Source organism: Cavia porcellus, unplaced genomic scaffold (assembly GCF_034190915.1).
Source record: "Cavia porcellus strain 051 isolate PalLab524CR breed Dunkin Hartley unplaced genomic scaffold, mCavPor4.1 scaffold_14, whole genome shotgun sequence".
Classification (NCBI taxonomy): domain Eukaryota; kingdom Metazoa; phylum Chordata; class Mammalia; order Rodentia; family Caviidae; genus Cavia; species Cavia porcellus.
The window spans coordinates 3023857-3042280 of NW_026947497.1; the positions used below are offsets into that span (position 1 = coordinate 3023857).

General features: G+C 40.5%; 1 protein-coding gene across 1 annotated transcript in view; it reads left to right on the forward strand.

Moving 5' to 3' along the window:
• The window catches only part of Bank1 (B cell scaffold protein with ankyrin repeats 1), a 238636-nt gene that overhangs the window by 172588 nt on the left and 47624 nt on the right, over nucleotides 1-18424 (forward strand). The gene's annotated exons all lie outside the window — the stretch shown is intronic.

Sequence of the window (18424 nt, forward strand, 5' to 3'; positions counted from 1 at the left end):
CTGATTTGGTTTCCTGTTAGCTCTGTAGATCTGCAGATCCCAGGAACTGTGCGAATACACCCTGCAGGAAAACCATGCACTGGCCCTGGGTATTCCCAACCAGAAAGGAGCATCTGTAGGATTTCTGCAGAGGTTGGGATTCACTTGTAAACTAAAGTTCTTCTTTTGAACAGGATTGTGTCTTAGCCTGCTCACCTTACTGTGGGAGGGTTTCACATCTGTCTAATGTTAAAAACCCAATCACCTGTTCTCCTAATTAATTGATAGTCTACGATTTTAATGTCTTTTGTTAATTGGAAAATTCAAAGAGACGTGGGCTACATACAGCTGACATGGTGCATGACTGCGGAATCAGAAAACAGGATGTTTGGGGGGAGAGCGGCCTTGATAAGCGGTTAGCATAGCTCCCTCTGTGGGAGAGGAAGAGATGCAGCAGGAGAACTCCATCTGCAGGTTCCTTTTCCCACTGTACCGCCAAGAAACTGTTTTCCTCATTCATACAAGGACATTTTTTCCGATATTTTTACATTGCTTTAATTTCAAAATGAGTGGAAACTAGAAGCAGCAAAATTTTTAAATTTATTTTGTGACTAAAAAAGGTTCTGTGAACACAGCAAAAAGGTACATAATCTATCAGGTTTATACCAGTGCCAACAGCAGACGCAGAGGCTGTCTATGCTTCCATTTGGAATTGCCAAGCACCTGATTCACACTGATTTCTTTACCTATTCCTTCTGACATTTGCTTTCACATTTCTAGGCAAATATTTATACTGTTGGCCCTTGATCATCAGTTTCAGACGTCAGCTATTGGCTCTTTAAAATACTCATCTTAAACTCCCTTTATGCACATTTTTACCCAAACACAATCTTTTCCCCCATTCCACCTCTATCGCCCCAATGGATCTGTAGCATTCACCTGCATTACATTAATATTTGGTATTTATATTTTAATTATTTAAGTAGTGCTCTCAGCTGAGCCATTCTGAGAGCAACCATCACATTTCCTGTCATTCTGCATTTCTTCCACCCCCACAGTTAACCTCAAGTCTCTGGACTTCCTTGCTGAATACCTAGTTTACTACATTAATTCACTGCCTGACCTTCTAGAAACTTTAAAGCATTGTCCATTGTCTTCTAGCTTCCGGCGTGTTCTGACTGTTCTGAGGGTGCCATGGTTTGAATTTTCATTCATTACTTTGCTGACTATTCAGTGGAACACTCTCGGTATCAGCACTGAGATCCTCCAGGGGAGGTATTTGGAGGACCTACTCTCTAAGAATCCCTCCCACTGCTGACCAACCAGACAGAGCTGTGCTGGCCAAGGTGGACCAGCAGGAGCATACCAGTCTGCTACACACTGCACTGGTTTCCTGTGTGCACTCTAACAAACTACCACAGACATGAAGGTTTGAAGCCATGCACATTCATGCTCTTATATTCCTGGGGGTCAGATGGTCTACAGTCAGTTTCTTCAGGCTAAAGCCCAGATGTAGGCAGACTGTATAACACAAACCCAACACATACTAAGAGTATTCCCAGCTCCTCCTCTTTCCAGTCAATGGCATAAACCATTCCTCTGTGTTTCCATGTGTTTGAATCTGTTTCATTGAGTGCATACAAGGAAACTAAATGACAGGGGTTTGTCTTCTGGCTTGGCAAAATGGTATGCTGGAATTTGTTATCACATGTGGTAGACTTCCCTGCTACTGACTGCCAAGTAGTATCCTAATATGTAGGTCTCACATTGTCTCTATCCATCAGTCTGCTGATAGCATGTGAGTTGTTTCCCTGTCTTGAATATTATGAAGAATGTTATAATGAACATGGACCTATAATGCTGTTTGAGATACTTACGGAAATTCTTTGAGTAATACACTCTGCATGGGTTTGTGGAGTCATAGTACTGTTTCAGTTTCAACTTTTGAGAAACCTCCACAGTTTTTCATGGCTGTGCCTTTCGACATTCCCACTAACAGTGTACAATGGTTCAAATTTCTTTACATCCTAGAACTATTTAAAAATTATCACTTTTTAAATATTAGCCATCTTACCAAGTGTGAAGTAATTATTGGTTGTGGTTTTGATCTGTGTCCCCAGTGGTTAGTGATGTGGAGGCCCTTTTTATGTGTGTATTGGCCATTCGTGTGTCTTCTTTGGAGAAATGTCATAGAAATAATAAAAGTCAGCTCTACACAAAGTGGCTACAGTGAGCAGTATGGTATTTTGCTCTTCAATGCATGTTAAGAGAGAGGTGTCATGTTAAGTATTCACACACACAGCTATGTGTGTGTAGGTACACACAGCTATGTGCGTGTGTTTGTGCACACATGTACATCTACATGAACACAAGGGCCTTCCTGGTGGTGACGGGTATGGTTAATAACTTGCTTGTGGTAGTGATACCCAGGTTTCATATGCTCAAACTTCCCAGGATATATATATTAAACAGATGCAGCTTTTAAATACTAGTTTTAGGCCAGGAATACTTTTTAGCGGCACAGCACCTGCTTGACGAGAATGAGGTCCGGAGTTCAATTCCTGGTGTCAAATAAATAAATATTACTGTTGTCCCCATAAATCTATATTTAAAAAGAGGTCATCAAGGCTGTATTTTAATGGAAGCTCAAGAGGAGAAACTGTTCCCTTGATTTTCCAACTTCCAAGGCCGCATGAACTATCATTCCCCATCTCATGGCTCCTGTCTCTGTCTTCCCGGCCAGCAACAGCATTTACAGATCTCTCCTTGCTTCTCTCCTTAAATAGCATTCCCTCTCAGAAGGACCTGTGGGATTAGAGAGACCCACCTAACAATCCAGAGTAATCGTGCTACCTCAGGGTCTTTGTTTAATCTAATCTATAAGGTCCTCTTTGCTCCTGACAGCAGCGTGTTCAAAAGTTTAGGCATTGGGATGTGGAAACCTTTGGAAGCCATGAAATAATCTACAGAAAATACCAGCCACATAGATGACACCCCAGAACTGAGCACCCACAGAGGTGAAGTAGAGTCAACCTCTTTAGTGAGAGGCGCTGCAGAGCAAAATCAGCAGCAGCATAGCAGGAGATCAAGAATGCAGTCACCAGCTAATACGCTAGCAGCATGTGTGGATTTCAACATCTGCTAACTCCTTTCCCATTCAGGAAAGTTCTGTCTTCCTAGGAAGCTATTATCTATCTTTGATTTTGCTCTTTATTTATAATTTGAGTTTCTCATGTAAGAGAAACTGCAATATTTAAGTTGTGTGTCTCATTGTTTTCAATGTATATTTCATACACACACATATGCATACACATATACATGTCAATTATTTGAGCTATGTAAAATAACTATTCAAGCACGGTTGTCTCTTTTCCTTTGCAATTATAATCATGGCAGCATATTACATACCATGTTTATTTGTGTATTGTCTGCCTTCTGTTAAAAGGAAGCTCCACAGAGGCAGGAACCTGGTCCTATTTTATTTACTGCAGTCTCCAGATGGCTTAGATTGTGGTCTGACACAAAGTAGGCTCGGTATAGCTGTTGAATGGACAGGCATGTGATCCAGTGCAACCTCCAAGGCCCAGGATCAAGAATTCTCCAGTGTGGTGCTGCCTCTCAGGCTGGATTCAGAAGCATCAGTAAATCAGAGGTGACACCATCTCCCATCTGCACTAAACTTGACATATACCAGAGGGAGACTGTCTCGATGCGCTTCACATCTGCATCTCCAGTCCTGGGGAAAATATGACTGCTAGAGACACTTTTTCCCTGTGTGTATTTTATTTCTTTCATGGACCAACCATGGCTTAAGGAGAGGTAATTTTTGGATGGCAGCTATGAAAGATGAAGAAAAAGGCCTTTCCAGACACAAGGGTTTTATTTGCTTTCTAGGATATGGAATGTGGGAAGCCTCATAAAGTCATAGTTAATAAGTCACTGCTTTGCCTTGAGGTGTTTTTGGTAGCTTGTAATAGCATTTATTTCAAAAAGTATGGGAGCTGTTATTCACAAATATCTTCTGGCACATGAAGGGTCAAATAAAAGTGGTGAGAAAAGACCTTGTTTAGCTTTAGAAAAATTAAAGCCCTCAAAGCACAAAAAGCAATAAAAGCTTATTACGTGCCTGTTTCCTGCTCAGGTATACACTGTACATGTCACGTGCCACACCCCGCTGCATCAGTCACTGTAAACACCTTATGCTGAGTCCTAAGGGTGATTCTCACTCAGACCCTTCATGCCATCCTGTGCCCCCTCCACAGGTTCCCGGTTCAGAAGAAACACTACCAAAAGCTATCATGGAAGGGGGCCACCAAAAAATTCATGTCCTATCTGATCCTTGTGTGATATAATATTTTTAGAGCTTAAATTTTGGTTACAGTTGACGAAAGTATAACATTAAATGCAATGAATAATATTCAACACTACTGTGGAGGAATCAGGAAGCTTTTGCTCAAGATATCATCAAAAATATTTTTATTAAAGCTCAAAAGAGATCTCACAAGAGAGCTAAATTATGGCAATAACATATGAATGATCTTTATTTTTGTCTCCTAAGAGCAAGAGTGTCCTATAATCATGTATAGAAGATCAAAAATATTAATAAAATAAATGTGTGGGCAAACATGGTATGTTAGCCATGAAGATGACATGATCCTCCATTTAAATGAGGAGTCTAGGTCCAGCGGACCCATCCCTTGCTTTTCTACAGTAAGTTTTTACTTTAGCATTATAATGCCGGCTATGTGACTCACTACCTTTCCCTGAGGGATAAAGGAAGTAGTCCATGTGTTTACCACTTGGGATGATGAATGGCCAAGAGTGTGCATGTGTGAAAAATAGGACTCACACCCACCTTGTGATCCTTCTAACTGTATTGTGTAAGTTTACCCGAGCATCACAGACAGTCAAGTAAACTCACATGCTTCAGGATTTGTTTAAAATTTTTTTCTTTTGATTTTTCTGTAGAAGTAGCCCAATTCAGTACAATTGCACATGAAAAGCCAGATTTGTGAGCTTTGGAAGAGGTCAAAAGTGAATCATGAGATTATTCATGCATGGATGATGAAGATGATCCATCATGATAAAATACGTGCCTTCATAACAGAAGGGTGTTGTGGATGGTGACTTTGATGTTGGCCATGTGAGCCAAGTTTCTGTGACAGTGAAATGAGGCAAGAATCGATTGATACAGACACAGAGAATACAGATCTCCTTGATTCAGATGATGAACAAAACAGCAATATGAGTACATGTTTGACTAGTCAGAATGTTGCAAAATGGCTATGCAACCAAATGGAATCATCCAATGTTAGAAGTAGGTATGAAAATATAGTGAAGGTCTTGGCAGGGATGAAAGCTGTTGGACAGAAGCCCAGCACTGCCATTCAATGTTGGAAACTGTAACAGCTATAAGACGCTATAAAATACCCAAAGACTGAAATACAAGTAAAACATTCTGAATGCACCAGTAGCCGTATTCAAAACAGTATTTAGTATGACACTTCCCTAGCTGGCTGAACTGAAAGAATTCTGCTGTATGTAGCACAGATTTCTTGTAGCGATGGCAGGAATGTAAAAGACTTACGGAAAAGTGATAGGTCAAATGGCATAAAAAGTTACGCCTTTGTAGAAAGATTTATGCTTTCAATTTTAGACATTTATTCTGGAAATCAGCCACCAGGTCCTTATTTGTATAGTAATAATCTGAATCACGTTGTGAACAGACCTGTTGCTCTTATCTCCCAAATTAATTGGAATGTGATATTTGACAGTTGGTTTACCAGTTTCCAGTTTGTTACATTTGCTAAAAGAACACAAGTTGACCAGTACAGAAAATGTACACAGGAAGAAAGCAGAAATTCCAAATGAAATGTGGCGATTTCAAAACAGAGAATTGTAAAGCGCAATCTTTGAATTTCAGAAGGATTTACATTGGCCTAGTATATGCAAAGAAAAACAACTGGCATCGCTGATGTCAACATATTTTACCATGATGGAAATATTGATAGGAAAACCTCGACAAAATGGCAGCCTGTGATGGAAACTTAACAACAAAACAAGAGGTGGAGAAGATGTTTCTGATGAGTTATGCAACAGCTATGATGTCACTTGAAAAATAAAGCATTGGCCAATGCTTGTGTTTTGCTTGATCTTAAACATGTATGGTATAAATAGTTTGATGGTTTACAAAGAAAATAACAAATGCAAAATATCGTGGAGAAATTTTCTTAGAAGATTGGGACTGGAACTCATAAGATTATTTACAGCAGAGGAAAAACAAAATATTTTTGCCTAGGGAACTTTGCAAAAATAATTTGGAGCACACTGGTCAGCTGACAGGTAAAGAGGTAGGTGCAGCATCACAAAGACCTACAAAATTGGGAAAACAAAAAAGATGTCAACTGTAAGAAAAATGCAGGAAAACAAAACGTATGAGCTATCAGTGTACAGAACATGTAGTTGTCACATGTGAAGACTGCCTCAGGCGTGACAATTGAAACCAAGCTTATTTCTGTGGCAGGTATTTGTCTGCATTTACACTGTGGTTCACATAAGTTTCTATTTTGGATGTTACCTTTTAGGTTTTGTAAGGAAGTGCACGGCTGGTATGAAACTGTTGTCTATTCTAAGCACTCGTTACATTTTTGATATTTTATTTTATTGACATCTTATTTCCCTGCCAAGTGCATGCTGTGCAGTGCAGTAGGAAGCTCCTGACAGAACAGGAAGAGTGGAGAGGTGACAAGACTACCACGTAGAAAAGGAAAGCCAAGCGCACAAGCTGTCAGTGTGATATGTGTGATGGAATGTGCCATTGTCATGTGTGACGAGCGCCTTAGGTGTGATCATTGAAATAAGGAATACTTTTTGGTAGAGTGATGTTGGCATTTTCACCGTAGTTCATATAAGAGTTTACTTGGGTAGTTCTTCTTTAGATTTTGTATACCAAAACCAGGCAATATTGATAATTTTGATTTTTTTATAAATAATACAAGATAAAAACACAGTAATCTATATTTGTAATTTTTCCCACTAATTTCTCATTGTTTAGTATAATAAAACTCACAAAAAATAAAGTTAGTAATAAGCACTGTTCTGACAGACCCATGTATCTGTACTTCGATGACAAAATTAGCTTTGTGTCCCTTAAGAGATGGTAGTGACTACTGTGCTCTCAAGAAAGACAAACTTGAGTCACTGTAGGAAAATGTACACATCTTGATTCCATAATGTGAACTGAAATGAATCACACATGCAAGCTTAAATATGGTTTCCTTTATGTGAATTATAAAATTCCAAATTATAAATTCCAAATTATAAATTCCAAATTATAATTCCAAATTATAAAAAAATAAAATAAATGAGATCATAAGGAACAAGGAGCTAGTCCTTTTGCAAATAGGAAAAGGACCAATAGATTGGGGAGAAGGGGGGGGGAGGATGTAAGAAGGGTTAAGATGCGTCAGGTCCATGCAACAACTCCACAGAGTGTGATCTTTATGTATTGCGACATTTCAAAAAAAAAAAAAAATACGCAAAGGGAAATGGTTTACAATACTACCTGAAGAAAAAGATAAAGAAGTGGTGATGCATTTGAGTCCTGACCTCGGGGAACTGGCAGATAAACAAGAGATGAGAACCTGATTTTTAAACATTCCATTCTCCATGCTCAGTTCTGGTGGACACGGAGGGAGAAGAGCTGGAGAAGGACTCAGCGAGGGCACAGAGCTAGACTCGGGGAGCCAGACACCTTTCAGGAAGCGCACACTGCATTCCCATCATCATAGAAAAGGAGCAAGAGGGTTTCATGGCGTGCAGCAGCAGCACTGCAGCGCGTGGGGACACGCCTGCCTGCCACAGCCTCTCTCTGAGGCAGGCGCGGTTTGAACCCCACTGAGCAGGCCGAGGACCAGCAGAGTTAAGTGTGGACGGCAGGGAGCCAGTCCCTGGAGGACTCGGGCTGAGACCTGACTGGTGACTCTGAGTTCATGCTCACAGCCACACTGCTGCATTTCCTGCGGGGTGCACATGCTGCTGCTCACGAGTTCTACTTAGGAAGCCACACAATGGTGGGACTCTGGGAGGCCGTGAGACACAGGATATAGGAGCAGTTTTAGAGCCTGGGACCTGGGACCACATTACACCCCGCTGTGGCACAGAAATGTCACCTAGTCAGCACTTACAACCAGCCTGTCTGGTGCTTGAAGTAACCAGTGAAGCAAGTATTTGGTTTGCAGATGAAAATTAGTTCTAAGAAAAATTAAATGATTTGTTCTTAGGTCATGTCATTAGCCAGGAGCTACTGCAAACCTAAGTCACCTGACCCTGGTAAGCAGGTTCTTCTCCTGGGTGCACAGAGGCATGAACCCACATCTCATTCTACAGATGCTTATTTAGTTGGGGATAGGGAGTTGTAAGAGCTCTGAGCGTGCTTTTAATATACAGCCAGGGAAAAAAGCAAACACTGACGCTGATGCTCTTCCTCAGCCTCAAGATCAAGTTCGCTTTGTTCTCAGCCTGCTGAAACACAGCGTCTGCTTTCCATCCAGGAAAGGAAAGGGGTAAACAAGAAACTTCAGCAATCGAAATCTTTCAGTGCTTTTAAAAATGCAGAACATGAGCAGAGGACGTCAAGTAAATTTCTTTACATTCACAAGGACTAGGCTGTCCTGGGTAGGATGTCCCAGTCCTACATCACCTCTTTCTGATGTTGACCTCAGACGCCTTTCTACAGCATGCAGTCTGTTTAACCTGCCACCCGTTCACTGTGAGGAACCCTTAGTGGACTTCATCGGTAATTCAGCTCTGATTCACAAGTCCGTCCCAGAGCTCAGCTCCTTCCTGCCACATGGCTCTCACTAAGCTACAGAGTAGACGGCAATGAGGGTTTGTTAACTTAATCCGTAAAACCTCGTCTTTCTGAGATCTGTATTTATTTCTTTTTAAGAGGCAGAGAGATAAAGAAAGGAAAGGGAACAATGGGCCAGCAGCACACCTGAAAAACAAATGTTACCTTAAGAATCGAGAGATACAAACCCAGAGAGCCTAACATCTGGGTCTCGCTGTGTTAAACTCTTAATAACGCAGAAATGTATCTGGACAAGCTGTTATTTGACCAGATAAAAAGAATGCGAGGAAGCAAGCAGAGATCTGAGAGCTCAGTGTAGCAGGCAACCTGTTAGCGGCCTCCTGATGGAAATGTCCAGAAGGCACTGTCAGTCATAGTACTGCGTTCGAGACAAACCAGCACCAAAAGCTAAGGGCTCTCAGCTCTCTGCAGTGCTGGCTGCAGGAATAAGAAAGGCGGTTTTAGGGTAAAATTTCCCATGCTGGTGAGGCCTGGACAAGGCAATATGAAACTACAACTTAAAATTATTTTTAATTCTGTTGTCAGAACATTTGGACCAATGTACCTATCATACAATGCATCAAATTTTATTTTTTCTTTTTATTCCACTATCAGAAACTAGATAAAGACTAAATAATAACAGTTTCTTGTGAGTAGGGTAACACTTTCTTGGAAGTTCAACTGTGGGTAAGGGGCAAAATAAGACTTTTCTAAAATTATCAGGAAGATCATAATTACCTTTTAGTTTAGAGCCATAGTTCATTGTGAACTATACTGTATAATTGTAGATTTTGTAGAAGTCACTCCATATTTTCTTACTTATTCACACTTTAAAATGCCACACTGATCAAAGTGGAGGCTATGGATTTTGAGTTCATTTTTAGCAATAATACAAACATTAAAGTTCCATTTCCGTTTATGGAATAAAACATGATTTCTTCACTAAGCCGACAGTTCTGTTTCCTGGTTTCTGTTATCTTTTCCTGAATCTCAGTGAGGTCGGCTCTCCACATCACCGAGAGTCTGACAGGATGGGAAGCCTCCAGCTCGGGCAGGATACACGACCCTACGCAGGAGCCCCTGCCCTGAGCTGCCAGGTTCAATTCTCAGCTTCCCGTGGCTGTGAACCACAGACACGCGCATCTCCTCCACTTCACTGTCATCCACCTGCCAGGCAGCAACGTGGGGGGAACTGCCCAAAGGCCATTAATTGATTTGTACACACAGAGAACTGTACTCAAAGTCTTTTTTGCCTCAGGATCTACGTCTCTCCCCTGAGAACAAGACAGATCAACACTGCTAGCTACCAGCTGCATATATCCAAGCAAGGAACCCAGGTTAAAACTTCCCTTCAGCTAGAAAGCAGCAATAAATCATCTTAGGAACCTGCCTGTTGCTCTGTTTTCTGTCTCATGATGAGTGTGTCGCAGTAGTGGCGTGTGGATGGAGGAGGAGACTCGGCCCCCTGAATTATGAAAGTAGAGGACTGTGAAACCCATCTGCTCTAACTGTTGCATTTTCATCTTCAACATTGTTTTTCTGCAAGACTGGGCCTAGAGTGATACTCTGTGTTGGTAACATTTCTCCATTCACCCTGATTTTATTTCACAGAACACAAGAAACATTTATAAGATGCTTTCACTGTGTTTGCATCCAAGCCAAATGTAAAAAGCATGGTTGTCTTTACCTGCTTGGAAAGAAGCCTCCCCTTGCCAGCAGGGAGAGCAGGAAGAGAGGCACAGCATGGAGTCACCCTGTGGAGACATTGTTGTGTCCCCATCCGCAGCCTGGAGCTGCAGCAGCGCGTGATATGCACACCTGTCACATGCTGACACTCTTGGTCATCACATGACAACACTTCATCATGGAATGACAGCTCTGTCATATGGTGATACCCTCTCCATCACGTAACACCCTATCCCATGGTGACACCCCATCACATGACAACACTGGCCCATCACAAGATGACAGCCCTGTCACAGGGAATCATGAGGTCCTGCCGCTACTCTCCAGCGTTCTGACTGCTGTCTTGCCCATCAATAGCAGCCTTCTGCGTCCCCCTCACTCAGACAGCAGTATGGCAGCCTTCCCACTACCTGTGTAAGAGCTAGGCCCTGGCCACCAGGAGGAGACAGGCAGGAGGGGTCTGCTGTGCTCTATGCCACAGAGTCACCTGTGCCCTGCCCTCCAGCCAAGCCACCACTTTGTGGTCACCCATGTCCCCTCCTCAGCCTCTTTGAGCGATTGCTGCCCTGGACGTCTTAAGAGCCACCTCCCTGAAGCTTCTCTGTCCCTTGAAAGTTTGTGTGAGCTGCTCTCCTCCGAGCACTTGAGACCCTTGTGGTACTCTTGGATGACTTGGCACGCTCCTCCTCACATGCTCGTTCACCCACATCCCTTACTGTTGGAGAGGGAGTTTCTTTTTTTAATACCTCTAAGAAATTGGTGAGCCACAGTGTGCCTTCATTAATTTAATGAGACTAACAATAGTAAATCTAACTCTGAAAATTATGTTAAGGATTAAATAAGTTAATGTAAGTACAGAGTTTAGTGTCTGGTACATGATAAGTGATGTAGTTATTAGTGATACCATTCTTACATTTATTAAATGTAGAATAAGCATAAATGTCTATGTCTGTGTTTTCTAAGGGAAATTTAAAGTATTCTGTTTTGTAGTTCCATTAATAACCTGGTTTCTGATGTTTGGTAGGTTCTGAACAAATGTCTTTCAAAACATAAATAAGAAGAAATCTCCTTTACTGTTGTTGTAAGTCTTTAGGGATTGATTTACTGAAGATGAGCTGTCACTGTTTTGATAAAACAAAGCTGTTTAATTTTTTAGTAAGGCATAAATTATTGTAAACTTGTAAAGTGTCCTCAAACACAGGGTATAATACTTAATTTTTCATTCGTCTGCTTAGTTCAGCTGTTAACAAATGCAAATCCCAGGTAAGGTAACTCAATTCTTATCATGCTGTTTTAATGACAGGCTCCATAACAGGGTAAAACTGTGCAACTATCTAGACGAAACATTACTCCACAGTGTCAGGGAACGAGACCCATGGCTTCAGCACCATCTTTACATGTGCTGAGCAGCTGCTCATTTCTATACGATTTCACAGTTTTAGAGGCACTTTCAACCAAAATGAGTAACATTAAGTCTTCTATTGCACGAGAATCTTGATTTAATTTAAACAGACTGTTTCACACTTACACATACCCTTTTGTGAAAACCTGCTTCCACCATGTCAAACGCAGGCTCTTCCTTCTGGGAAGAAATAGCTCTCTGCATTTAAAACGAGATGACGAGAGCCTTCTCCAAAGCTACTGCTGAAAGTAACTAGGCAAACTTATTTAAACTTCATGTAACATTGCACATTCATGGGATTTGCTTCCAGATTAGAGTGGATGCACCATGGTTTCCTGACACGTCCTGGCTTTTTTCAGGCTATGACTATGAAAAAGCAAAATCATTTTTACCAATGGTTGAAATTGGCCTGGAAAATCCCTTAAAGTCTTGGATGCTACATAAGTCTAAGCTGCCACCTCACAACAAACAGACTTGTAGTGCTCAGACCCAGAGTAAAGTGGAACCAAACATGTATGCATTTTGCAAAATGTGAGCAGTGATCCGTCTATGTCTTGACTAGGGACCCCAGATGAAATTTATTGACGTTACAAGTTGGAGTTTTCTGAGGTCTACAGGAAAGAAAATGATATTTTCTTCCAGCATGGTCTTACTGGTTTTATTGATTCTCCTAAATCTTGATCTTACATGCAAGCACGGGACATAAACATTTCTTTACTAACAATGTTAATCCTTCTACCATAAGAGATTCCCACTTTATTTTACCTTAAATACATTGCCAATTTATTTTTACCAGGTTTGTGTATCACTAACTTCTCAAATTTATTCTGCTCCAAGTTTTGGTCGCTCGGGTGTGTAAACTGCATTTCTTGCAGGAGTGATATCCCTGGAATGGAACTGAACTAGGGTAGTATCTAGGCATGTGCATCTCTCTGTGCTTCTTTTGGTGCTGTGGAAGAGAGAGTGTCTGGCAATTGATCTGCTGGGAACTAACAGCTGAGGTGGGGTGAACACGGTGGCTTTCACTAAGAATATTGTTGATGCCAGTTAGGTGTGCACAGCTGTTTTCCTTCTTGGTTTTTTTGTTTTGTTTTGTTTGTAGATGAAATACTTCTATTCAGTGATGTGCATATCATTCCCAGTTGAACTCCAGAATTGAAATGTGCAATTGTAAAAGGAGATAGAATATGTAGGATACAGTAATTGTAATTAAAAAGCAACCCTGATAAACACATAGAATGCATGTGTGCACTCAGACCTGTTGTGAGTTTGCCTGCTCTCAGGAGAAGCTTTTAATTGTTATCACCCTCATCCAGGTCTTCACTAATTTGCAATCAGCTTTTCTGCCTGCCTGGCTTCTGTGTTTTAAATACTTTTGTCGATACGAATCGACTCATCTGATTTTGTACTGGAGAGCTGGGGTTGATTATGCTAGCCACATAAAATCTAATGGGAATGAATTTACAACAACGTGAGCCTTAAGAATCTTTTGTTTAATTTGTCAAATTACACTTATTTGCTAATAATGAGTAGTAATATAAACCTGAAAGCTCCTTTGTTCTATGCATCAAATAACACTTATTATCTCAAACTGAAGAGTATAATTTTTGTGGAAAATTGCTAGGTCTCTAAGTGATATTTTGTTTGCTCATAGCTTGGATTCCAGAAGCCACCTGCATCTCTGAGTTTAGATAAATGAGATGTCCGACAACTGTGGTGGCAACGCCGGCCGCTTATTACTCGGCTTGTTTTTTTCCATTTGGCTCCCTCTGACACACACTCAAAGTATCTAATCTCAGAAGAAAGAGCAACAACCAAAATATCAGCACTAGGTATTAGTTAGCGTGAATATGAACCTGGCGCTTTCCCCTCACGGACTTCAGTCTATCAACTTGGGAACACGTAAATCTCTCCGTTGTTTAGTGTCTGCTTAGTCTGCCTCCCAATGAATGGCTTCTTTTAAAATTTGATTTGATTGAAGCATTCTAAGCAGACTAATGATTTGTACCCCTGACATAGTGTTGTTTTGTGATTTTTTTTTACAGACCTAACATTACCCCTATACAACATTTAAATTCATTGAGTAACCAAAACTGGTGATAGCAATCAGGCTTGAACATGTAAGATGGCATACGAGGAATTTTCCAGGTCTCGATTCTGTTTTTGTAAAATTCTCTTCATCAGAAAGTCCTTCTTTAGGACATTTTAGCTGAGTTCTAAAGACCGTTTTGAAGAATGTCATGAAGAACGACTTTGTTTCTTAGCTTTGATTTTGACTTATGTGTTTATATCCTGCTGACTGTCTAAAATTTTCTCTTTTACTAAACCCTTTATCCGTTCCCCTCACCATTTAATTTCATTTATAAACAGACATAGCCCTCTATTTTTAGTGTATTGTTCATGAATGCGTAATACCAGATGTTGCATTTAATTTCTTCGCAAGCTTTTTCATATGTTTATTTTTAAGAAGGAAATTGTATAATAGTGATATTTGAATAAATTTTTGGTATCTTTACAATTTAATATTGATATTGTACTTAGTCTTCCATTCAGTTCCGTTAGCCTGTTCATGGTAATTATCTCATTGATCAAAGTAGTTTCTTTGATCATCTTACAACTACAGTGGCACTTATTTCATGAACTTAATTTCGTTCCACAATTCTGGAGACAATAGCCATATTTGTGTTTGTGTGGAGAATAGCCATGGTTGTATTTGCTGTTCAATGCAGAGTTCGGAAACAAAAACAAAATGTTGCCAAACACTTCTATCTGAAAACCAAATTCACAAACAAAAGCACTCATGTATCAAGGCACAACTGCACTTTCTGTGTTCCCAAGATAGTGACTTCTTGACCTCACAAAGCAACTAAACACCTCATCACTTTATGGTCACACGCTCATATATATTCATTCCCAGGCCAAAGGGAATTTATGATGCATATGCTCTATCTTGACTTCAAATTCTCAGGATATATTTCTTTAAAAAGATGTTGGTAAATCAGTGTCCTCGTCTGAAAATGAGAAGGGTTCTTTGGGGGAGTATCTGAAAAGAGTGTAGACATTAGAACCAGCCATCTGCACTGAGAACAGAAACACGCATGGTCATATTTGATTCCTTTCCTCCCGTTTTTGCCATCAAAAAACACTCTAAAAACTCTGGTCCGTGTCATTTCCAGGATTTTTCTCATGTCTTCTTTTCCTGGTAAATGTTTCCTTCCTTAGTTCTCATTCCCCTTAATGGGAAAAACACTTTTTCCTCTCTTTATCAGTATATGTTTGCAGTATGCAGTGCCCTCTTCCCGGGGAGCTGGTCCACATGCATGATCCAGGTTTATCATTTCCTTCCCTCCTGTGCACGCTCCTCCTCCACCTGAAGAACCATTTGTAGGGTTTTTCCTTCTACACGTGGGGAATTGCGTAGTGCTAGTGATCACTTGAAACCTCTACCCTAATTATTTTGGATTTATCTCTTCACAGGTTTTTCCCTATGGTTCTAAGACCATTTCTTCTAGTAGTCTTTTCCCAGTCCTAAACTCTAGATCTCAGGAAAGTCTGGAGCTCAAGACACACAGGAGTCCTTGGCTAGTAGTATGGATGAAAGGTCATGCAGTGAGCTCACCACGGGGACATTCTGTGAGGACAGGAGAAGGACAGGAGGGAGCCCAGGAAAAGCCAACCCACGAAGAGGCCTGAGAAGTATACCTCCTAGACTGCACCTAGCAGCATTTACTGGGAAACATATCCAAATCGTTACATTTTTAGTGTGACAGTTTTACTCTTGTACCCCTGCAGGAGAAGCAGCAGCAACAACTTGTTAGCATGTTGCAAATGTATCCCTGTGGCACTGCATAGTCTCAGATAAAGATAACTATTTTCACATTAGTAACGACTGCCATAAACCAAAGGGTAGATTTTAATTTTAACTTTCCCTTAGTGACAAAAACTGTCAAAGTCAAACCAAATGGAAGGCCCAGTAAAGATGGCGATACCTCACAGAATGTAGCCACAAGCAACATTTATCATCAGGCATGGCGGTACATGCCTGAAATCTCGGCGAAAAATGTGGTTTTTTCTTTCCTTTTGAGACAGGGTCTTGCTGTGTAGTTCAGGCTGGCCTTAAACTCACCATGTAACCCAGACTGGCCTCAAACGCACGGTGATCCTACTGCCTCAGCCTCAGAAGTGCTGTAATTACAGGCCCCCCCCCACACACACAGCTAAAATGTGGTATTTTTGACAGTGGGAACTGTATATCTTTTAACTTCCTTGTACTAACAGACTATCAAACATCTACTAGCCTGCTTAGAAATTTCTCAAATGAATGAAAGAAGTCAGATTCTACCTCAGAAAAGGTAACCAGGCTTCTTAAAAGCAGATGTATATTTTATGTGAAGAAGAGGAATCAGATTAGTTATGAGCACCTACTATGTGCTAAGGAGACACCTCATATTGTTCTAATTTATCCCTTCAGTGAACAGTTGGCATATGCAACACTATCTACATTTTACAGGATAATAGTGAGGATTCTAGTTAAGTGTCTCATTCAATGTCACCCAGCTAATAAATTGTAAGTCTGCAATTTGCTCTTAAATTGACTTCAATTCCATGCACTGTCCATGACACCACACAGCCCAGTATAAAAGTGGCTAGATGTTAGCATGCCATGAGACTAGTCTTTGAAGATATCCTCAGAATTTTTTGAAGAGTTCCTAATGACTCATTAGATCTAGCACGGTTTTCTTTGGAGGAAGATGGTAGATTCTGAGCCAGGGTCTCTCTGTGTACATCAGGCTGGCCTTGAACTCATGATCTTCCTGCATTTGCCCCTCAGATGTTAGGATGATCAGCTTTTGCCACCATACTCTACTAGCGTATTTTTAAAATGTGATTGTCCATGTAACGAACTCATTTCTTTGTGTAAACATTACTAAAGATAGCCTCATTCTTGGGAAAAGTATGTATTAGAAGGAAATATACAAAATATAAATTTTACATAATAATTACTGAAATACTAATGTTAGGAAAACTAGGTTTTTTTTAAAAAAAAATTGCAAGCAAGTTCATTTGAGACAGACAGGTTTGGGATGTTTGTTGTTTGTTCAATGTCATATAGCTTAAGCTGTTACACAAAAATGATCTTTTTAGGTTTCAACTTCAGTACACACACATGCATTTAACACTAGTCCAGTCTTTCATTAATTTACAGTGATTTTGAGTTGATAATGCTTAGGTTAGGGAACAAAATGTAGGAATTTTCTCAATTCTTATAAATCTGTGGAAACAGTTCCTGGTAGTCAACTAGCAAAAGCATTCCTTTGTGTGGTTTTGAGAGTACTGTGAATTTTTTTTTTTTTAAATAGGAAGAATGTATTGAGAGAAATAAACCAGAAAATGAGTTGCCTGCCAAACCCGTTTCTCAAGGGTGCTTACTGAGCAAAGCCACAAGGTGACGTGGACTTAAGGTGGGATGGAACTAAATCAATCAATAAGATTACAAGCATAGTCGCTTGGGTAATATTGATCAAACAGCAAATCATAAGGTGGGTGTGAGCTAGGATAAAACTATGGTCAACCAGCAGGTGCATGACAAGTATAGTTGCTAGGGAAACACTGACTAAACGGGGTTCAAATAGAGAACCAAATCATGTAGCGAATGCACACGGCAGATGAGGACTTTCCCGGAAGGCGTGTGTTAAGGAGGTTTGGTCCCCCACCCCACAGTGACTGATACCTACCTAGAATGTGAGTCCTCACTGTTCATCCCAGGGGGCTTAGATGGCGGAGCAGGTCCTTTTCTTCAGTGAATTCATCACCAGCCACAGGTTTCTGCACCGACGTCTCCAGGGCCCAGCTCTGTATTTCTACCTAACTTAGCTATCTATAATATTCCCCATCTGAGAATTTCCAAGATAGATGTTTGATCTATCTTATCAAGTGTACGGGACAGACTAATTAGAAACAAAGAATAGCTACATTAAACAATGACTTTACTCCCAAACCATACAAACGTCATTCAACTTGGCACTCCCAATACCAAAGTACATGACTATTTTCATATCAGCACTGTACAGAATCCACCAATGGGAAAACAAGATTGAGTTGTAAAATGAGGTCTTTAACTGAGCTCCCTAAATATCACCACAGAGGTTTTTATTCTTAAGGTTCCACGATAAATTAGGGATGGTGCTGTTTTCCTGTAACAACACATTTTTTAAAAAGAAAACAAAATGAATCCATGCTATTGGAACCTCACTGGCCAAACTGGATGATAAAGCACATTGGTGAAGCCAGCAAGCAGGTTAAGTGGTTTTACACACCTCGGCTTCTAACAATGTAAATAGATGAGTATGGGTATTTCTAATGTAGAGCAGATTGTCTAACAATTCACATCAATTTAATTAACAGCAAAACCATAAACTATTTGAGTAGTCACTTGGAACTCATGTTAGCCAAATGTGACATACATTCCAGGCAGCCAAGCACCATCTCTTGCCTCGGTGTTCTGA